This window comes from Scyliorhinus torazame, chromosome 9 (assembly GCF_047496885.1).
Source record: "Scyliorhinus torazame isolate Kashiwa2021f chromosome 9, sScyTor2.1, whole genome shotgun sequence".
Lineage (NCBI taxonomy): Eukaryota > Metazoa > Chordata > Chondrichthyes > Carcharhiniformes > Scyliorhinidae > Scyliorhinus > Scyliorhinus torazame.
In genome coordinates this window covers 39,551,064-39,572,845 of record NC_092715.1, presented here as the reverse complement: position 1 = coordinate 39,572,845, position 21,782 = coordinate 39,551,064, and the positions used below count along the sequence as shown (strand labels likewise).

Below are 21,782 nucleotides of genomic sequence, written 5' to 3'. Positions count from 1 at the left end.
TGTACCCACACGCTAACTCTATATGCCAGTATCTCAAACAAAGAGTAACAAAGATATTACAAGGAGGATTACAAAGAACATTCCAAACGGTGAGAGGCTATTTATCCTTGGTGACATTAACACGCTTCTTGTGGAAGTCAGTGGTTCATGGCCAACATGCGTTGGTCGTCATGGGGGCAAGATCAATGATAACGGACAACACCTTCTTGAGGTTTATGGCATGAATGAATTCTGCATCATGAACACCTTAATCCAGGGCAGATATTGCCAAATGTTATCATGGCAACACTTAGGTCTGGTCATTGGCACCAACTAGACCTGGTCATGAGAAGACACGATCTGCCTAGAGTTCTTCACACTTGCAACTGTTACAGTGCAGATGTAGTACTGACCACTCATAGAACATAGAACATAGAACGATACAGCGCAGTACAGGCCCTTCGGCCCACGATGTTGCACCGACATGGGAAGTCAAAAAACAAAAGCCATCTAACCTACACTATGCCATTATCATCCATATGCTTATCCAATAAACTTTTAAATGCCCTCAATGTTGGCGAGTTCACGACTGTTGCAGGTAGGGCATTCCACGACCTCACCACTCTTTGCGTAAAGAACCTACCTCTGACCTCTGTCCTATATCTATTACCCCTCAGTTTAAGGCTATGTCCCCTCATGCTAGCCATTTCCATCCGCGGGAGAAGGCTCTCACTGTCCACCCTATCTAACCACCTGATCATTTTGTATGCCTCTATTAAGTCTCCTCTTAACCTTCTTCTCTCCAACGAAAACAACCTCAAGTCCATCAGCCTTTCCTCATAAGATTTTCCCTCCATACCAGGCAACATCCTGGTAAATCTCCTCTGCACCCGCTCCAAAGCTTCCACGTCCTTCCTATAATGCGGTGACCAGAACTGTACGCAATACTCCAAATGCGGCCGTACCAGAGTTTTGTACAGCTGCAACATGACCTCATGACTCCGGAACTCAATCCCTCTACCAATAAAGGCCAACACTCCATAGGCCTTCTTCACAACCCTATCAACCTGGGTGGCAACTTTCAGGGATCTATGTACATGGACACATAGATCCCTCTGCTCATCCACACTTCCAATAACTTTACCATTAGCCAAATATTCCGCATTCCTGTTATTCCTTCCAAAGTGAATCACCTCACACTTCTCTACATTAAACTCCATTTGCCACCTCTCAGCCCAGCTCTGCAGCTTATCTATGTCCCTCTGTAACCTGCTACATCCTTCCGCACTGTCGACAACACCACCGACTTTAGTGTCGTCTGCAAATTTACTCACCCACCCTTCTGCGCCCTCCTCTAGGTCATTGATAAAAATTACAAACAGCAACGGCCCCAGAACAGATCCTTGTGGTACTCCACTTGTAACTGAACTCCATTCTGAACATTTCCCATCAACCACCACCCTCTGTCTTCTTTCAGCTAGCCAATTTCTGATCCACATCTCTAAATCACCCTCAATCCCCAGCCTCCGTATTTTCTGCAATAGCCTACCGTGGGGAACCTTATCAAACACTTTACTGAAATCCATATACACCACATCAACTGCTCTACCCTCGTCTACCTGTTCAGTCACCTTCTCAAAGAACTCGATAAGGTTTGTTAGGCATGACCTACCCTTCATAAAGCCATGCTGACTATCCCTAATCATATTATTCCTATCTAGATGATTATAAATCTTGTCTCTTATAATCCCCTCCAAGACTTTACCCACTACAGACGTGAGGCTCACCGGTCTATAGTTGCCGGGGTTGTCTCTACTCCCCTTCTTGAACAAAGGGACCACATTTGCTATCCTCCAGTCCTCTGGCACTATTCCTGTAGCCAATGATGACATAAAAATCAAAGCCAAAGGCTCAGCAATCTCTTCCCTGGCTTCCCAGAGAATCCTAGGATAAATCCCATCAGGCCCCGGGGACTTACCTATTTTCAGCCTGTCCAGAATTGCCAACACATCTTCCCTACTTACCTCAATGCCATCTATTCTAATAGCCTGGGTCTCAGCATTCTCCTCCACAACATTATCTTTTTCCTGAGTGAATACTGACGAAAGATATTCATTTAGTATCTCGCCTATCTCTTCAGACTCCACACACAACTTCCCATCCCTGTCCTTGACTGGCCCTACTCTTACCCTAGTCATTCTTTTATTCCTGACATACCTATAGAAAGCTTTTGGGTTTTCCTTGATCCTACCTGCCAAATACTTCTCATGTCCCCTCCTTGCTCGTCTTAGCTCTCTCTTTAGATCCTTCCTCGGTACCTTGTAACTATCAAGCGCCCCAACTGAAACTTCACTCCTCATCTTCACATAGGCCTCCTTCTTCCTCTTAACAAGAGATTCCACTTCTTTGGTAAATCACGGTTCCCTCGCTCGACGCCTTCCTCCCTGCCTGACCGGTACGTACTTATCAAGAACACACAGTAGCTGCTCCTTGAACAAGCTCCACATATCCAGTGTGCCCAACACTTGCAGCCTACTTCTCCAACCTATCCCCCCTAAGTCATGTCTAATGGCATCATAATTGCCCTTCCGCCAGCTATAACTCTTGCCCTGCGGGGTATACTTATCCCTTTCCATCACTAACGTAAATGTCACCGAATTGTGGTCACTGTCCCCAAAGTGCTCACCTACCTCCAAATCTAACACCTGGTCTGGTTCATTACCCAAAACCAAATCCAATGTGGCCTCTCTTGTTGGCCTGTCAACATATTGTGTCAGGAAACCCTCTTGCACACATTGTACAAAATAACGACCCATCTAATGTACTCGAACTATATCTTTTCCAGTCAATATTTGGAAAGTTAAAGTCTCCCATAATAACTACCCTGTTACTTTCGCTCTTATCCAGAATCATCTTCGCCATCCTTTCCTCTACATCCCTAGAACTATTTTGAGGCCTATAGAAAACTCCCAACAGGGTGACCTCTCCTTTCCTGTTTCTAACCTCAGCCCATACTACCTCGGAAGAAGAGTTCCCATCTAGCATCCTCTCCGCTACTGTAATACTGTTTTTGACTAGCAGCGCCACACCTCCCCCTCTTTTGCCTCCTTCTCTGAGCTTACTAAAACACCTAAACCCCGGAACCTGCAACAACCATTCCTGTCCCTGCTCTATCCATGTCTCCGAAATGGCCACAACATCGAAGTCCCAGGTACCAACCCATGCTGCCAGTTCCCCTACCTTATTTCGTATACTCCTGGCATTGAAGTAGACACACTTCAAACCCCCTACCTGAACCCTGGCCCCCTCCTGCGAAGTCAAATCTGTGCTCCTGACCTCTATACTCTCAATCTCTCATACCCTAAAACTACAATCCAGGTTCCCATGCCCCTGCTGCATTAGTTTAAACCCCCCCAAAGAGCACTAGCAAATCTCCCCCCCAGGATATTTGTGCCCCTCTGGTTCAGATGTAGACCATCCTGTCTGTAGAGGTCCCACCTTCCCCAGAAAGAGCCCCAGTTATCCAGAAATCTGAATCCCTCCCACCTGCACCATCCCTGTAGCCACGTGTTTAATTGCTCTCTCTCCCTATTCCTCATCTCATTATCACGTGGCACGGGCAACAACCCAGAGATAACAACTCTGTTTGTTCTCGTTCTGAGCTTCCATCCTAGCTCCCTGAAAGCCTGCCTGACATCCTTGTCCCCTTTCCTACATACGTCGTTAGTGCCAATGTGGACCACGACTTGGGGCTGCTCCCCCTCCCCCTTAAGGACCCGGAAAACACGATCCGAGACATCACGTACCCTTGCACCTGGGAGGCAACATACCAAACATGAGTCTCTCACGCTCCCACAAATTCTCCTATCTGTGCCCCTGACTATCGAGTCCCCAATTACTAATGCTCTGCTCCTCTCCCCCCTTCCCTTCTGAGCAACAGGGACAGACTCCGTGCCAGAGGCCTGTACCCCATGGCTTACCCCTGATAAGTCCCCCCCCCCCACAAGTATCCAAAGCGGTATACTTGTTACTCAGGGGAACGACCGCAGGGGATCCCTGCACTGACTGCTTCTTCCCAGTCCCTCTTACAGTTACCCATCTATCTCCAATCTTTGGTGTAACTAATTCCCTGAAGCTGCTATCTATGACCCCCTCTGCCTCCCGAATGATCCGAAGTTCATCCAACTCCAGCTCCAGTTCCCTAACTCGGTCTTGGAGGAGCTGGAGATGGCTGCACTTCCTGCAGGTAAAATCAGCAGGGACACTAACGGCATCCCTCACCTCAAACATCCTGCAGGAGGAACATTGCACTACCTTCCCTGCCATCCCTCTAACCTCCAACCAAGATCTGGTTAATGAATAAATTTAAATATATATATATATAATAATAATATGGCACTTACCTCACACCAATGGGTCTTATTATTAGGTTAGAGGAGGAGGGTGGGTGGGAGATACTACTCCTGTGAACTGTAGAGAGAAGGTGCATTCCTGAGAGTTTCACAGTTCCAAACATGACAGTCCCCCACAACATCCCTTACACAAGCAATGATGCCAAGTACCAACATTTCATTACGCATAGGATAACACCAAGCTGACGCTCAGGATGGTTTCTATGGCCTATGTTCACAGTACCTTCGTGTTCAGTTGTGAAACACGGATGACTTGCAGCTACCATGAATAGAACATAAGAACTAGGAGCAGAAGTAGACAATTCAGCCCCTTGAGCTTTCTTCGCCATTCAATACAATCATAGCTGATCTACTATTCCACCAAGTCAGGGGATCAGCCCTGGTTCAATGGAGAGGGCAGGAGAGCATGCCAGGAGCAAACCCAGGCATACCTAAAGATGAGATGTCCTGGTGAAGCTACAATACAGGGCTAATTGCGTGACAAGCAGCATAAGCAGCAAGTAATAGAGAGAGCTAAGCGATTCCCCAAAGAACGCATCAGATCGAAGCTCTGCAGTCCTGCCACATCCAGCCGTGAATGGTGGTGGACAATTAAACAACTCATTGGAGGAGGAGGCTCCAGAAATATCCCCATCCCCTAGAACATCAGTGCAAAAGACAAAGCTGAAACATTTGCAGTAATCTTCAGCCAGAGGTGCCGAGTGGATGATCCATCGCGGTTTCCTCGAGAGGTCCCCAGCATCACAGATGTTAGTATTCAGCCAATATGATTCACTCCACGTGATATTAAGAAACAGCTGAAGGCACTGGATACTGCAAAGCCTATGGGCCCTGGCAATGTTCCGGCAATAGCACTGAAAATTTGTGCTCCAGACTTGCCACACCCTTAGCCAAGCTGTTCCAGTACAGCTACAACACTGGTGTCTATCCGGCAATGTGGAAAATTGCCCAGGTGTGTCCTGTACACAAGAAACAGGATAAATCCAACCCAGCCAGTTACCGCCCTATCAGTCTATTCTCGATCATCAACAAAATGATGGAAGGAGTCATCAAAAGTGCTATCAAGCGGCACATACTCAGCAATAACCTGCTCATGGACACTCAGTTTGGGCTCTGCCAGGCTCACTCACCTCCTGACCTAATTATAGCCTTGGTTCAAAAATGGGCAAAAGAGCTGAATGCCAGAGGTGAAGTGAGAGTGACTGCCCTTGACACCAAAGCAGCATTTGACCGAGTATGGCATCAAGAAGCCCGAGCAAAATTGGAGTCAATGGGGATCAGGGGATAACTCTCCACTGGTCGGAATCATACCTGGCACAAAGCAAGGTGGTTGTGATGGGTGGAGATCAATCATCTCAGCTCCAGGAATCACTGCAGGAATTCCTCAGGGTAGGGTCCGAGGTCCAACTACCTTCAACTGCTTCATGAAAGACCTAGACAATATCCAGGCTTGGACTGACAAGCGGCAAGTTACATTCCCGCGACACGTGCCAGGCAATGACATCTCCTACAAGAGAAGATCTCACCATCGCCCCTTGACATTCAATGGCATTACCATTAGTGAATCACCCTCAATCAAAATCCTGAGGGGTTACCATTGATCAGAAATTGAACTGGACTACCCATATTAATACTGTGGCTACCAGAGCAGGTCAAAGGCCAGGAAGCCTACAGCGAGTAACTCACCTCCTAACCCCTCAAAGCCTGGCAAGGCACAAGTCAGGAGTGTAATGGAATTGTGGCAGCACGATCGCGCAGTGGTTAGCATTGCTGCCTCACGGCGCTGAGGTCCCAGGTTCGGTCCCTGCTCTGGGTCACTGTCTGTGTGGAGTTGGGAAATTCTCCCCGAATTAATGTGGGTTTCGCCCCCAAAACCCAAAGATGTGCAGGGTAGGTGGATTGGCCCTTAATTGGAAAAAGTGGGTACTCTAAATTTTACTTTTAAAAAGAGTGTAATGGAATACTCTCACTTGCCAAAGAGATGGCACAGGCAAGATGGGCTGAATAGCCTCTCATTGTGCTGTATATTGATATGATTCCATGCTGCATTTTTAACTCGTCGCCATTGTTGCGCAGTAAGAATTGTGAAAGACATTTTGTTGTCCCACAGGCAGCAAAGTGAAAAAGACCAGATTACCTGTTGGTATTGCCATTGGCTGAAGGGTAATAATTGGTTAAAACACTGGGGAGAATTCTTTTCCCCTTCTTTTAAAGTAATGCTGTAGTGTCTTTTACAGCTGCCTAAGAGGGCAGGCAAAAAGGGAGCTCTTGTAAAATTCAATTGTAAATGTTAATTGTAAATTGTTATTTTATACAACCCGGCTCACTATTCAAGTCTTCACTTCAGCTACAACCTGAGAGAAAATGAGAAGTATATATCAAGCGAATCAGGCTTTGCGGGCCACTTTCGCTGGATACCATGCGTGGCTGTTTTATTTTATTAACTGCCAGTCAATGTCAGTTTAAAGATAACTTTGTTTTTAAGAGTTTGCTGAATAGGTAACAAAGTGTTGACTGACCCAGATAAAAACTGTCCTACCTCGTGTTCCGTGTCCTTACCTCACTCCCAAGAGCTTGAAACCAATGCGGGTTAGAAAATATTCTGACTCAATCTGTAGTGCTACTGTTTAACTCGGCAATTTGTCAGTCCTTTGTGCATCTAAATTACAAACAGTTTGAAGTTGGTGTTTGAATACCTGCTGAAAGCACAGGAGACTTTAGAAAATGTCTTGGGCGTCTAATGCATGTTCCAATAATCTCCAGGCAGTGGCTCCTGCAGTGAACACAGATGCAGCAGAGTTTTAGATTAGCTCAAGTTTACGGAAGGTGGGAGAAGGGAGGTTGCTGGCCAGGACAGCACTGAAATAGTCCAAGAAGCCAACACAAGCATGGAGGAAGATTTTAGTGGCAGGTAGGCAGGAGGGGAGGCAGAGGAGACAGCTGTGCGATGGAATACTATCCCTTGCCTGGATGATTGCAACCCGAATAACTCTCAAGAAGCTTGGCACTAACTAGGAAAAAGCAGCCCGCTTGATTGGAACCCATCCCACAAATATTCGCTCCATCCACCACCGATGCACACTGGCAGCCGTGTGTACCATCTACAAGATGCACTGTAGAAACTCACCAAGGCTCCTTAGACAGCAACGTCCAAACCCATGATTGTTACCATCTAGAAGGACCAAGGGGAGCAGATACATGGTCACACCATGGGCTTGTCATAAGCAATTAAATGCCTCCCTTTGATGAGGTTGTGCTCTTCCATTTCCCAAGAAACTGATTGGAGGCCACACTGACCACTTCCTCCCTGTTTACATTATAAGCACCTATCATATATCAGTCAGGCGGGTGTTTTGGACACCTGCTGGTTCACGACACTTTTCCAGTGCCAGTGTGTCGCCAATATTAATAGTGCAATAAGTTCTCAACCTCATTTTAGGCCATTCCCCCCCCCACCCATTAACACCAGCCGAGGGCATTTAACGTTGACCCCATCGAGTCTGCATGCAGCTAATAAGCTGAGAGACATTCTCTCATTCCAGAATTTCATATGCCCATATTGTGTTCGTATTTCTAGGTGACTAACTGTTATAGGTTTAAAAGATGTCTGTAATGTTATTCTTTCATATTTTCCAGTGTCTCACTCATCCTTGTTACATTCTGCACCGATCGGCCCACTTTGACCCTCCCTTCCTGTTTTCAACATTGGCCTGGAATTTCCTCCAAGACGCTCCTGCTCATCCATCACAAATCCAGCAGAAATGCTGCAGAAATTTCCACCACATTGACGTCACCTTATAGAAAAAATAGCCTTGGGAGAAAACATTGCGATGCACCCCTCCCCATGACCATTTCCTGCAGCCAGCCTATCTGTTCAAGGCGCATGTTCCAATAATTTAAATATCCATAACGTTGTTGTCCAGTTGTAAACTCCCACCAGTAGCCTACCAATGACTTGCATAGGAATTTTTAAAAAATGTTAATACCAGAAATCTTAATGAATTCCGTAACTCCTGTTGTAAGGGTGACCATAAATGTAAATCATGGTTTCCACATACTACTCATGTTGCGGTGTTTACAGCTGCCTGTCGAGCCATATTGTACTTTCATGATCTGTATGTTAATCATGCATAAACCATGATGTCAGTGAGACAAAAACTTAATACTGTTCCTGGAAATATGGTTATCCCTCAAATTTCTGTTATTTAGTATTTATTAACCACCCATCCAAAATACTGGGTTATTCATGTTATGAGCTGGATTTTCACTTTGGAGGTGCGAATGGAATTGAGACTGTTTCTGTGTTTCAAACAGTTGTTCTTTGGGATCTTGAACAGGACATTCCCCGAGGGAGGCAGTGGCACAAAGGTACTGTCGCTGGTCTAGAGACCCAGGGTATTCTGGGAACCTGGGCTAGAATCCCACCATGGCAGGTGGTGAGATTTGAATTTAATAAAAATCTGAACTAAATTCGCGATGGGCAATAAATGCTGGCCCAGCTATCAACGCCCACATCCCATGAATGAATAGAGAAAAATAATTGACATGTTCCAATTCGGGGCAGTGGGCGGAACCTCAAAGCTATTTGGACAATCAAGGGCCTTCTAGCTTCAGAGGAGCAGCCAACTGCAATAAAAGGGAAGCAACTGAGAGGTCGCCTCAATAAGCAGGTGGCCTTTCAGCAGTATTTGTACAAATTTAATTGACAAATTATGGTGAGATGATGGTGTAGTGGTAATGTTACTGGCCCAGTAACCCAAAGGCCTAGGCTAATCCTCCAGGGGCCTGGGTTCAAATCCCACTATGCCAGCTGGTAGAATTTTAAATTCAAATAATAAAATCTAGAATTAAAAGCTAGTCTCAGTGATGGTGATGGTGAAACGATTGTCATAAAAATTCATCTGCTTACCCCGGGAAGGAAATCTGCTGACCTTACCTGGTCTGGCCCGGTCTTCAGGTGAATCCAGACCCACAGCAATGTGACCTTCTACAATGGCCAAGCAAACCACTTGGTTCGGGGCAATTAAAGATGGGCAGCAAATGTGGGCCACATGTCCACAGCGTCGCCCACGTCGGTGAAGGAATTAATAAAAAAACAGCCAAGCCACCACCCACCCCCCAAACCCCAACCCTCTGACTCAGAAGAGAGAACATTAAACTGAACCAAGTCAACACTGACTGAGTAACCGGGAGGAATGCTCAGGGGAATGGAGATCATCTGAGAATTACAAGGACCGAGGATAAAATTAGAGAAAGAGTTATGAATAAAGAGACAGACTGTATTGTCTAAAGAAGATGGTTGGATATTGATACCAAGCTGGTGAGTGTGATATGAGGTAAGGAAGTAAATTCAGATTCAGATGATTGGTGCTAAGGGAATTATACTATTCATAGCATAGGAACAAGCCATTAAGCCCAAAACGTTGATGTTGGTGTTTAAGTTCCACACGAGCTTCTCCTTCACCTAAGTGTACCAGCATTTCCCTCTAATCTTTATCTCTCATGTGCCCATGAAGCTTCCCCTCAGATGCCTCTGTGGATTTCTCCTCAACTGCTCCTTAGGGTAGTGAGTCCCACCTTCTGATGACTCTCTGGGTGTTCAAAGGCAATAAAAGTGATCCCCTTGGAGACATGAAACATTCTGATGAATTACTGTTGTTGAATTTTTCTCTGTGTAAAGGTTTTTTTTTAAATGTCAGTTATTACCGGGCATTTGGTTTAAATATCTTACCAGGGGACAGATGCTCTCATTTCTAGCAGCTTTCCTTCAAAACTGCACAGGATGATTAGTTAGGTGACATATTTGATTCATGGATCTATCACAGAGCAAAGCTAACCCCTCAGAAATCAAGCATCTAATTTGAAAATGTCCACTTAAATCCCTCAATTCAGTCCTCTCACACTGGTACACCTACAGATTCTAATTGCTAACATCATTAGAGTTAATCATTAAATTTACTTTGTGCAATGAAGCCAATTGCCATGTGCCCTAGAACACTATCTGGTAGTCGAAACTTGCAATCGCAATATGTTTTGACAGAAAGTCATGTCCAGCAGTAAACAGGATTTAAAGGTACAGTTCAGACAGGCTATAAAACCTGAGACTGTGCAGACAAAACAGATGTTGCAAAATGGAGATTAGTAAAGAGTATAAATCTTTACAGACACAAATTATTCTCTAACTTGTTAAATGTAATTATATATTTATTTATATATTTAATATATAAATATACAATGTATGACAGTTGTCCATACTTCCATTTCTTTGAACTTACCTCCAGATGGCAATAGTGATATAAGATTACACACTTGGGAGCAAAAGGAATAATAAATAGACTTCTGCATCTCTACAATAAAAATATGCCATAAATCTCTCTCACACATTTTAGAGCAACACTGCAACACTTATTAACCTCAATTATCCTTCATGAAAGGAAAAGCCAGTGAAATAGACTTAAATAAAACACTGACGAAAGTTGAAGATAATGTTAATATATATATTTTTGTAGCAGCAGCGAGTTCCGTAATATTTGGATTCAATGGCGAAAAATAGTTGCACCCAGTGTTCTGAAGGAGTAGTTTTAGATTTGTGTGTTCAAAGAGGCATTGTCTATTGTAAAAAAAAAAGTTATATTGATGGCATTTTGTGGATGAGGGTAGCCTAAGAACTTGCCAACATCTGCCCATCAAGATTAATGATGGCAAAATGGAAAAGACATTGGAGAATGCCTGGGGGGGGCGATTCTCCAAAATGGAGACGAAGGGCGTCATTCTCCGCCGGCGGGAGTCTCCGTTCTGCTGGCGCCCGGGGGTTTCCCGACGGCGTGGGGCTGCCCCACAATGGGAAACCCCATTGACCGGCCGGCGTTACGGAGACTCCCGCCGGCCGGTCAGCGCAGAAATGTGGCGGGACGGGTAGGAGAATTTCGCCCGAAGTGTTTACGCCGTCGTGAACGCCGTCGCGTGTCATGTCAGCACGAAACGGGCACGGGGACGACCGATTCTGTCCCCCATAGAGGGCCAGCACGGTGCTGGAGTGGTTCACGCCGCTCCAGCCTCCCTTCCCGGTGCCAAATGGGCGCCGCGCCAACCTGCGCATGCGTGGGGGATTTCTTCCGATTCTCCGGCCCAGATGGCCGAGCAGCTGCGCGGATACGACAGAGTCCCGCCGGCGCCGTTCACCCCTGGTCGCGCCGGCCCCGACTCAACATGGCGTCGGGGTTCAGGGGGCTGGCCACGCAACAAAGTTGGCCTGGGTGGGGGGGGGGGAGAGGCCGGCCCGCCGATCGGTGAGCCCCGATTGTAGGCCAGACCCCATCGGAGCCCCCCCCCCCACCCCCCCGGTGAAGGAGTGCTTTTCCCTGCCCCACAGGCCGCCCCCCGACCCTTCGCGCAGAGTTGCTGCCGGCAGCGACCAGGGGTGAACGGCGCCGGCGGGACTCTGTCGTATCCGCGCAGCTGCTCGGCCATCTGGGCCGGAGAATCGGCGGCCCCGCCGATTCCAGCGGTTCGTGTCGGCGCTGCGTCAAACGCGCCGGCGCAATTGGCGGCAATTCTCCGCACCTCAGAGAATCACGCACCAGCGTCAGGCATCGTGGCGCGGTTGAAGCAATTCTCCAGCCCAGCGCGGGGCTCGGAGAATCTCACCCCTGATGTTTGTGCAACCTATACTCCTTGTCAAACTTAAGTCAACAGCTTCAGGAGTGGGAGATGGAATGGGAGCAAATTTCCCAAGGGGAAACTAGTTGAGTTAACCAGAGCTCATCTGAAGTAATCTTGTCAGAAGAATAAACATTTGGCCACTTTGCTGAGGCATAATGCCATTTTCTTTGTCAATCTGCATTGCTTTAAAGTACCTTGGAATGTTTTGTTACATTAAAGGGACTATAGAATGGAAATTGTTGGTGCAAATTGTACAAGATAAATTACTGACTTTGAATGTGCTGCCTGAAGTACACATGGCCATCTCTACATGGTTGTTAATCGGCACGGGTCAAACTACCACTAATTTGCAGCTATTCAGAAATTTCACTTACAGAAGCAACAGTATCATTGGTGTGGGAGACGGAAAATGTCACACTGAGATGTCAAGAGTGTTCATCGGAGGTTGAATGATGGACAATGTTGGGTGTAGAAAATAGGGCGTTTTACTCTACATCTCAGCAGATTTGTGGTGCAGTGGATAGTGTCACTGTCTCTGAGCCAGAAGCTCTGGGTTCGAGTCCCACCCCAGGACTTGATGGCCAAGGAAGGTCTGTTCACAATGCAGTCAAACAGATTGATTGTCAACTTGCAAAACACTTCCAATATGCCGATGGCTGGCGGTAAAAGCGGGAGAGTCCTGGTCAGCTATGCTGGATGCAGAGTGACACTCCTCATGCTATATGCCTCTGGTGACAAACTAACGACCTGTCTCCGGAAAAACCTCAGTGTGGGAGCAGATGAAAGTCTGCCTTGTGCACCACTAGGTGTAAGAGGTGAAGCAACTGCTCTATATTCCTCTCCTCCTGCTCACTACCTTCACATTTGCCTTTGTTTCCAATTACTTGCCCCCGTCAGCTCCAGCTACCCAATCACCTTCTCTCCTGTCTCACCTTCCTGTTCGTCTTCCTCACCAGTCACCCTCTCCTCCTCATCCACTTCCAATCATCTTTCTCCACAGTTGTCCCTCATTTCCTTACCTGCTGATCACAAGTACCAACCCACCCTAATTTGATTTGATTCGAATCATCTCCTTCCCCAGTTACCTTAATCCGATCTCCCTCATGATCACATCCCTCCCGATTGTCACTCCTTTCCATACTTACCCCAGGAATTGCCAGTGTTGGAGGGTCAAAACTTTGCGCCTGTCCCTTAACAATCTAGAGATGTACGTGGAGCCTACCTGTTTAGGTCCAAAGCCTATTTCCTGCACCAAACGTATGCAAGTATGAAGCCGATGGCTCAAGAGCTGAAATGACTAAATAAAACTTGACTGTTTCAATTGAAAGCTTGGATTGTCAGTATGGGAGAACCCTGTGCCATTCTCTGTGGTAATAATAATAATTGCGTATTGTCACAAGTAGGCTTCAATGAAGGTACTGTGAAAAGCCCCTAGTCACCACATTCCGGCGCCTGTTCAGGGAGGCTGGTACGGGAATTGAACCCGCGCAACTGCCTTGTTACAAGCCAGCTGTTTAGCCCACTGTGCTAAACCAGCCTCTGTGTGGTGTGGGGACATTCAAACCTAAAGGTTACCCCACCTAGATTGGATTCTCTTTTCAAATTTCTTTAGCTATTTGGCCTACCCTGTGGCTCCAAGGGAGCATCCTTGGCCTTGAATTACACCACAGCACATTCACTGGTATTGATTCATGGTTACCAGGTCTCTGATGTAACCAGACATATCTGGTCAATTGTGTAAGCATTTCACAACCCTGTCCAAACCCTTGATGATGCATGTGGTTTAATAAAACCGGAAATCATTTCTGTACGGTAGGCAAAACTATTCCTAGATCTGGATCTGGTTTAGCTCACTGGGCTAAATCGCTGGCTTCTTAAGCAGACCAAGGCAGGCCAGCAGCACGGTTCATTTCCTGTACCAGCCTCCCAGAACAGGTGCCGGAATGTGGCAACTAGGGGCTTTTCACAGTAACTTCATTTGAAGCCTACTTGTGACAATAAGCGACTTTCATTCATAGAGAATGTACATGATGTTTCTAAGTAATAATGGCTCAACAATTACTGTGATGCAAACAAAATTAAAGCATTCTTTGAGCTTTAGTTTCACCCTTTATCTCTCACTCTTAGCCCCCATTCACAAGTTATTTTCTTTCATTCATGGGATGTGGGCTTCATGCTGGTGATCCCAGCTTCACAGAGATCGGGGCTTCCTTTAAAAATAGTGCCTCGATCTCCAAGTGTCAGTAAAGAACCCTACCCCCAACTACCATCGCCAGCCTGTGCTATGGGGGCACTTCTTCCTTCCGCGCCAGTCGCTGTAGGGCTCCGCCATGGTCGGCGCGGAGAAGACATCCTCCTGCGCATGTGCCAGAATACGGCGGCCGGTCTGCGCATGCACTGAACCATGCCAGCTGGCACAGTGCCAGCCCCTCCGGCGTTGGCCTTGCCCCTTGGAAGTGCGGAAAATTCCGCTACTTCCGGTTGGCCCGACACCAGAGTGCTTCGCGCCGTTCGTGGCGCCGGCGTCAGGCCAATTCACCGATTGCGGTGAATCCCGCCCTATGTTTCTTGCCGGCTTCACAGTGCGCCAACAGCAGGGAGAATACCGGATGTCAGGAGAATCTGGTTTAAACTGACCCGGCATTTTCAATGGAAATTTAAATAGGCTAATCTGGTTCACACACAGCGAGGGGTTGAACCAGATCACGTCAGCTGCAGCGGGCCGAGAACTGCATTGTCCAGCGTCCGACGCAAAACCCGCCGAGGGGCTCTCCCAAAATCTCTACAAGATCCACTGCAGTAACTCACCAAGGTTCCTTCGTATGCAGCGTCCAAACCCATGACCACTACCATCTAGAAGGACAAGAGCAGCAGATACCCGGGAGCCCCACCACCTGGAAGTCCCCTGCAAGTCACTCACCATCCCAACTTGAAAATATAATGCCGTTCCTTCCCTGTCGCTGGGACAGAATCCTGGAACTGCCTCCCTTCCAGCACTGTGGGTGTACCTACACCACAGGGACTGCAGCAGTTCAACAAGGCAGCTCATCACCACCTCCTGAATGGCAACTAGGGATAGGCAATAAATGCTGGCCTAACGAGTCACGCCCACATCCCGTAAATTAGTTTTTGAAAGCGCAGCTGGAGAATCGCCCCCATTGTATTTTGTGTCTCAGAGACACAGGATCACAGTGCAGAAGCGGCCCTTCAGCCCATCGAATCTGCACCGAGGCATGAAAATCACCTGACCTGCCTACCTAATCCCATTTGCAAGCACTTTGCCCAAAGCCTTGAACACTATGATGTGCCACGTGCTCATCCAGGTACTTTTTAAAGGATGTGAGGCATCCCGCCTCCACCACCCTCCCAGGCAGTGCATTCCAGACCGTCACCACCCTCTGGGTAAAAATGTTTCCCTCAAATTCTCCCTGAACCTCCTGCCCCTCATCCTGAACTTGTGTCCCCTCGTAACTGACCCTTCAACCGAGGGCAACAGCTGCTCCCTATCCCCCCTGTCCATGCCCCTCATAATCTTGTAATCTGTGCCTCGATTGAGAAAGGCAAGTGTCCCATATGCCTTTTTCACCACCCTATTAACCTGCCCTCTGTGGTGATATGCATCACTGTAACACAAGGGGTTACTGTAAATACACTACAACTAAGTAAACACTAGAGGGAGCACCAGAGACATCATGACATGCAGACATGCAGCTAATGAACACATAGAATAGGACACGACCAATGGGCAGTCAAGACACCCAGAGGTGACACTACCACAAGGGGGCAACCCATATAAAAGGACAGGGCACACATGTTCTTTCTCTTTCCACAGGCGTCACTCAGAGAGACGGACAGGGGCAGATCAGAAGTATCACACCCACCGAACGGCTTAGAGCAGACTGGTTAGCTGGACTGAGTTACTATAGCAAGATTAGCAGGAGAGTCGAACTCAAGTAGGAGAATTGTTAACTGTTCAATAAATGTGTTAAACCTATCTCCAAGTCGGAACCTTCCTTTGTCAGAGCATACATCAAGGAAGCAGCTTATGCTACATGAAGAAGCATAACACAACACCCTCCTGCTTTCAGAGATGTATAAACAAACACGCCAAGGTCCCTTTGTTCCCCGGAACTTCCCAGTGTCAGACCATTCGTTGAATATTTCCTCATCAAATTACTCCTTCCAAAGTGTGTCACCCCACGCAGCAATGACTCTCACCCGGTTCTATTTATGTGAGCAGGAGGTTTATTCCAATGCTTTTAAAATGTCTGCTATCTCATGCTAAGAGCTTGCTTTCAATTGCTCTAAACACACAGAAAGGCTTGACTCACAGCACACAGCGCAGTGGGCAGTCCCTTGACACACACGATCAAACACCGAACAATTGGACACAACAACATGGACGAAATAAAAGCCACCACAGATGCTGGGAATGTAAAGTAAAGGTTAAAACAATGCTGGAAGCAAGCAGCAGGTCAGGCTGTCTGTGAGGAGAGGACAAAGTTTACATTTTGAGTGTGTAAAATGTTTGAAACTCAAAATGTGAACATGGCCTTTGTCTCTCATGACCGTGCCTGCATTTTCTGTTGTTTTTGTTGCAAGATTCTGTTTAGTTCCCCTTCAAGCCACACACCATCGTGACTGAGAACTATGTCGCCGTTCCTTCACTGTCGCTGGGTCAAAATCTTCGAATTCCCCAACAGCACAGTGGGTGTACCGACGACACATGAACTGCAGCGGTTCAAGTAGGCAGCTCACCACCACCTTCTCAAGGATAGTTAGGGTTGGGCAACAGTGCTGGCCTAACCAGTGGCACCCACATCCCATGACTGAATAAATAAAAGTCTGAAGTGCAGTAAAGGTTTTATCCTGTGTGCAACCTTGATCTAAAAAGCCCTCAAGAAGATCTACGTACAGTGTGTGCTGAAAATCGAGGACACAGATCGCAGTAGATTTACTGTCTAGCCATTGATGTCTACTGCCGAAAACAACACCACAGCAAAACAAATTACCCACTAGTATTCAGGAGAGAGGAAACATGTTTCGCCATAAGAACCCAAGGACTGAAGAAATAGGTGCAGAAATAGACCATTTGGCCCCTGGAATCTGCACTGCACCCAATAAGGTGATGACTGATCTGATTGCGACCCTAACTTTACTTTCTTACCCTGTCCCACATAGCCCTCGACTCTTGCTGATCAAAAATCTGACTAACTCAGTCTTGAGGATATTCAATTGAACAGCCTCCACTGCTCTCTGTGGAAGAGAGTTCCAAAGAGTCCCCACCCTCTCAGAGAACGATCTCTCCTTGCCCGGCTCTTAAATGGGAGACACCTATTGTTAAACTCTGTCTCCGATTCTACCTTCCCCCATGAGAGTCCAAAGATGCAGGTTAGGTGGATTGGGCATGATAAATTGCCCTTAGTGTCCAAAATTGCCCTTAGTGTTGGGTGGGGTTACTGGGTTAGGGGGATAGGGTGGAGGTGTCGACCTTGGGTGGGGTGCTCTTTCCAAGAGCCGGTGCAGACTCGATAGGCCGAATGGCCTCCTTCTGCACTGTAAATTCTATGAAAACTATGAGAGGAAGCATCTTCCCAGGATCGACCCTATTAAGCCCCTTTTCAATACGATCATCTCTCATTCTTATGAATTCCAAGGAGCATGAACCCAATTTGTTCAACCTTCCATGTTAAGGCAACCTCTTTCTTACAGGTACCTACCAAGGGAACCTTCTTTGGACCACAACCAATATAATATACCCCTCCTTAAGTAAGCAGACCAGGGGCCTGGATTTTCGATTCCCAAGTGGAGGTGTGAATCGGGACGTGAAACGCTGCCTTCGTTTTTTTTTTGTTGGAAACAGTTTTCCACTGCCTTCCTAGCCCTACTCTATTGTCGTGGGGCCTTTTTGTGGGTCAGGGTGACCTTGGCTGCCAAACACTCACACACACATCTCTTCCGAGGTCAGAGTCCCCATTGTGAAGACCACAGGATTGTTGTATTTCCTCTCGCACATCGTTTTTGTACGCTGGTGTGGGTTTTGGAAGCCCTAAAAAAAAAAAAAATCATCTCTTTGGAGAGTTTGTGATCACTGGGGAAAGCCTGCTCAGGAGCCGGGAACATTCTGAAAGGTAAGTTTTGTCATTTTCAAATGTCACGTTTAGATGCTGTAATTTATTTTTTATTCTTTCACAGGAGGTGGACAACACTGACAAGGTCAACATTTGCTGTCCATCCCTAATTGCCCTAGACTGAATGGCTTGCCACACCATTTCATGAGGGCAGTTAAGAGTCAAGTCCATTGCTGTGGATCTGGAGTCACATGTAGGCCAGATCAGGTAAGGACGGCAGATTCCCTTCCTTAAAGGACACAAGTGAATCAGATGGGTTTTTACAACGCTTGACAATGGTTTCATGGCCACTATTACTGAGACTTTTCAATTCCAGTGAACTAACTAAATATAAATTCCATCAGCTGCTGTGGTGGGATTTGAATCCACGTCCCCAGATCATTATCCTGGGCCTCTAGATTATTAGTCCAGTGATGCTATTACTTCGTCACCATCTCACCACTATAATGTAGAAGTATATTAGTTGCAATGAGTTAGCATAGGGATTTGTCGTGCAAAGACAAATTGACCGTTACAGGACCCAGCATTGTGTATTTGTTGTCTTACATTACAGTGGACAGGATTTCCCGTCCAGCCACACTCGTTTTCTGGTGCAGCGCGCCCCCGTCGGCAGCCGGCCAATGGGGTTTCCCATTGTGGGCACCCCCACGCCGTTGGGAAATCTACAGGCATGAGTGTGCTGCCGGTGAAATGGAGGATCCTGTCGACGGAGAATCCAGCCCAGTACTTTTCCAATTGTTAGTGCCATAATGCGGTAAACGTTTTTTAATGTTATGTCAGCCTCTGCTGTCATGTTTTGTGCTGTGATTTAAATTGATTCATTTCATAGTTCTGTCTGTTTAGAAGAACCCTGCTTTTGAAAGTTCAAAATATAGTTCTGCACCTGCTCCCCTCCATGGATTGATAATGTGCTTTGAAATGAAAATTAAACATCCATTTGTTCGATCAGTTTCAGGCACTGTAGCTGAAAGCTTTTGCCATGACAACTGCAGTCATTATGAATGCTTTAAGGGGCTGCAATAACAGAACATGCCTTTGATGCGGTTACTTGTTTGTTCTGGATTTTCAGATAAAACTAATTATTTACAGTCAGTTTCAGTCACATGACCAATACTGGTATTGTCCACCTGGAATGCTTGAAACTGCATTTCCTCACAAAGGAGATAATGGATGAATTCTTCCCGCTTATTCCAGATATTCTGCCCAGCTCTCACTGTTAGTGTTCCAACTTGGAGACATAGAGCCTGGATATATGTTTGGGAAAACCCCCTTCTCACAGAACTGCATAGAAGTGTCAACCTTCGGCCTCAAGTCTCTGGATAAGAATTTGAACCCACAACCTGCTGACCCAGAGAGTGCAAACTGAGCTATGATTACCTATAAGCACAGACTTTTTTGCACAGCCAGAACCCCATTGGTGAAGGGTCATCGACCTGAAATGTAAACTTTGTTTCTCTCTTTACAGACACTGCCCAACCTTGCTGAATGTTTCCAACATTTTCTGTTTCTCTTCAATATCAGCCTCACCAGCCTGCTCTCTCCACAAGGTCCCTGTGTCTTTTTTTTCTCTTGGTTTCAAATATCAATCCTTTGAGTTAAGACATTTTCTAGCACTTATCCCATAATTTTCTGCAAGAAAAAAACATCTCCAGAGGCAAGGGAAATATTAATCTCTGAGCCAGAGCAGATCACTTGCTACAACAAACCACTTACCAACAGAAGGTGCGCCTCAGCAGTGTCTCTAGCTTGATGGTTCCGGCAGATTACACAACGCATCCCTACCCCCAACCCCTCTCTGAAATGAAGTGAACAATGCAGCACTCTTAAGAGAACCAACAAGAACAGAAGAATCTATAAGCTGCCCCTGATTTATTGCAGAAATTGCACTCAAAGCCGGATAAAATGCCACTTACACCTTGCGAGTAAATTTACACACGTCAATGTCATATAGCACAGCTGCGATTTGAAAGATCCGGGAGGGAATCTTCCATTAACATTCTAACCTTGGAAGGGCAGGTGCAGAGATAGGTTGCCACAGTTACAGACTAACGCAGAGTGAGTTGGCAAGGTGAACGGCAGGTGTAAGGATCTGGGGGAGTCAATTTGAAAGTACACCGGAGGCCTTTAGAAGTGGTGGAGGATTATCGTGGTGGTTTTAAAATTAAGTCTGCAGGGCTCAGGGGTTTAAACAAATGAAAAGCTTTGTGAAGAAGATGTTAACACTAAAGGCTGCTGTGTTACACTGTCCGTTTGCCTGCGGAAACGGCCGATGAGGTGATGTCATGTGATCGGTCTCTTAAAGTGCGCCTGTTCCACTGCAAGGCTGCTGGTGAGGAACCGATAGAAATACCATGAACATACAACATTTTTCTCCTCCTTAAAGTTAAAGATCCCGGACACAATAATCAGCGGGATATTGTCAGTTATAAACAGAAGCAATCAAACACCAACAGTCATTATGTCAGGCACTTCAGAGGTCATCGTTCGCTGTGTGTTGGCAGTGTCTGCCTTTTATTGCTAGCTGCAACCTCTGGTGTCTTTGGCTTAGTTTGGACATTGCCTGTGGTCATCTTAAACGGAGTTGATGTGGTGTCTAGTACTCAACTGAGGTACTACCGTCCCCGATTGGTTCGATTGGTGTCAGCCTCTCGGCTCCACATTGTCTCTTGGCGCAGCTGGATTTGGACTCTCGGTCGGTTTGGTCTCTAGTAGATTGGTTCTTGTCACCAAAGGTTGATCCGCATGTCTCTTCCGTATTACATCGTCTTGGGTTTGGACAGTGTAGGAGACCGGCCTTGTCTGTGCTAAGGTGGTGTCAGGTATCCACTTTTCACTGGTGGTACCGTTCCTTGCCAGGACCTCTTCACCCTGCCGAAAACATGGGACGGGATTCTCCGTCGGCTGGTACGATTGGGCGGAGAATTGCGCGTGAGGCCAGAATTGTGGCCAGCGCCTGGCGATGCTCCACCTCAACGGGAGCAATTACCGACAGCGAGTTTCACTTGTTTTAAAAATTGAGAATCAGCCGTTGTGTCTGATGAGGGAGAGAGAGAGGAGGTAGGACATACAGAGGCGTGACGGTACTGGCTGGAGGGGGGCAGTGGCGGGGGGGGGGGCAGGATGATCAGGAGATGGGCTGTGGAATCGGAGAGTTGATGACGGATGTGCCAAACAACAGTTGCAACCACCGGAGGAACCATAAAATCAGCAAGGAATCCGAAGAAAACAACTAAACGACTTTAGAAAGAAGCTAGCCATGTGTTCTGCGCGAAATAATCCATAACAGTGCTGGATACAGCCAGAATTAATCCATAACAGTGCTGGATACAGCCGGAAATAATCCATAACAATACTGGATGCACCGGGAAACAATCCAGACCAGTACTGGCTGCACCGGGAAACAATCCAGACCAGTACTGGATGCACCGGGAAATAATCCATAACAGTACTGGATGCACCGGGAAACAATCCAGACCAGTACTGGATACACCGGGAAATAATCCATAACAGTACTGGATGCACCAGGAAACAATCCATAACAGTACTGGATGCAGCGGGAAACAATCTAGACCAGTACTGGATGCACGGGACAAAATCC

The 21,782-nt window shown here is 46.8% G+C and overlaps 1 long non-coding RNA gene across 1 annotated transcript in view; it reads right to left on the bottom strand.

Moving 5' to 3' along the window:
- The window catches only part of LOC140429159 (uncharacterized), a 127,430-nt gene extending 107,308 nt beyond the window's left edge, over positions 1 to 20,122 (bottom strand). Inside the window, exon 1 of the long non-coding RNA XR_011949000.1 lies at positions 19,898 to 20,122. This is a non-coding gene — a long non-coding RNA (uncharacterized lncRNA). The remainder of the gene's footprint in view (positions 1 to 19,897) is intronic.
- Between the last annotated feature and the right edge of the window lie 1,660 nt (positions 20,123 to 21,782).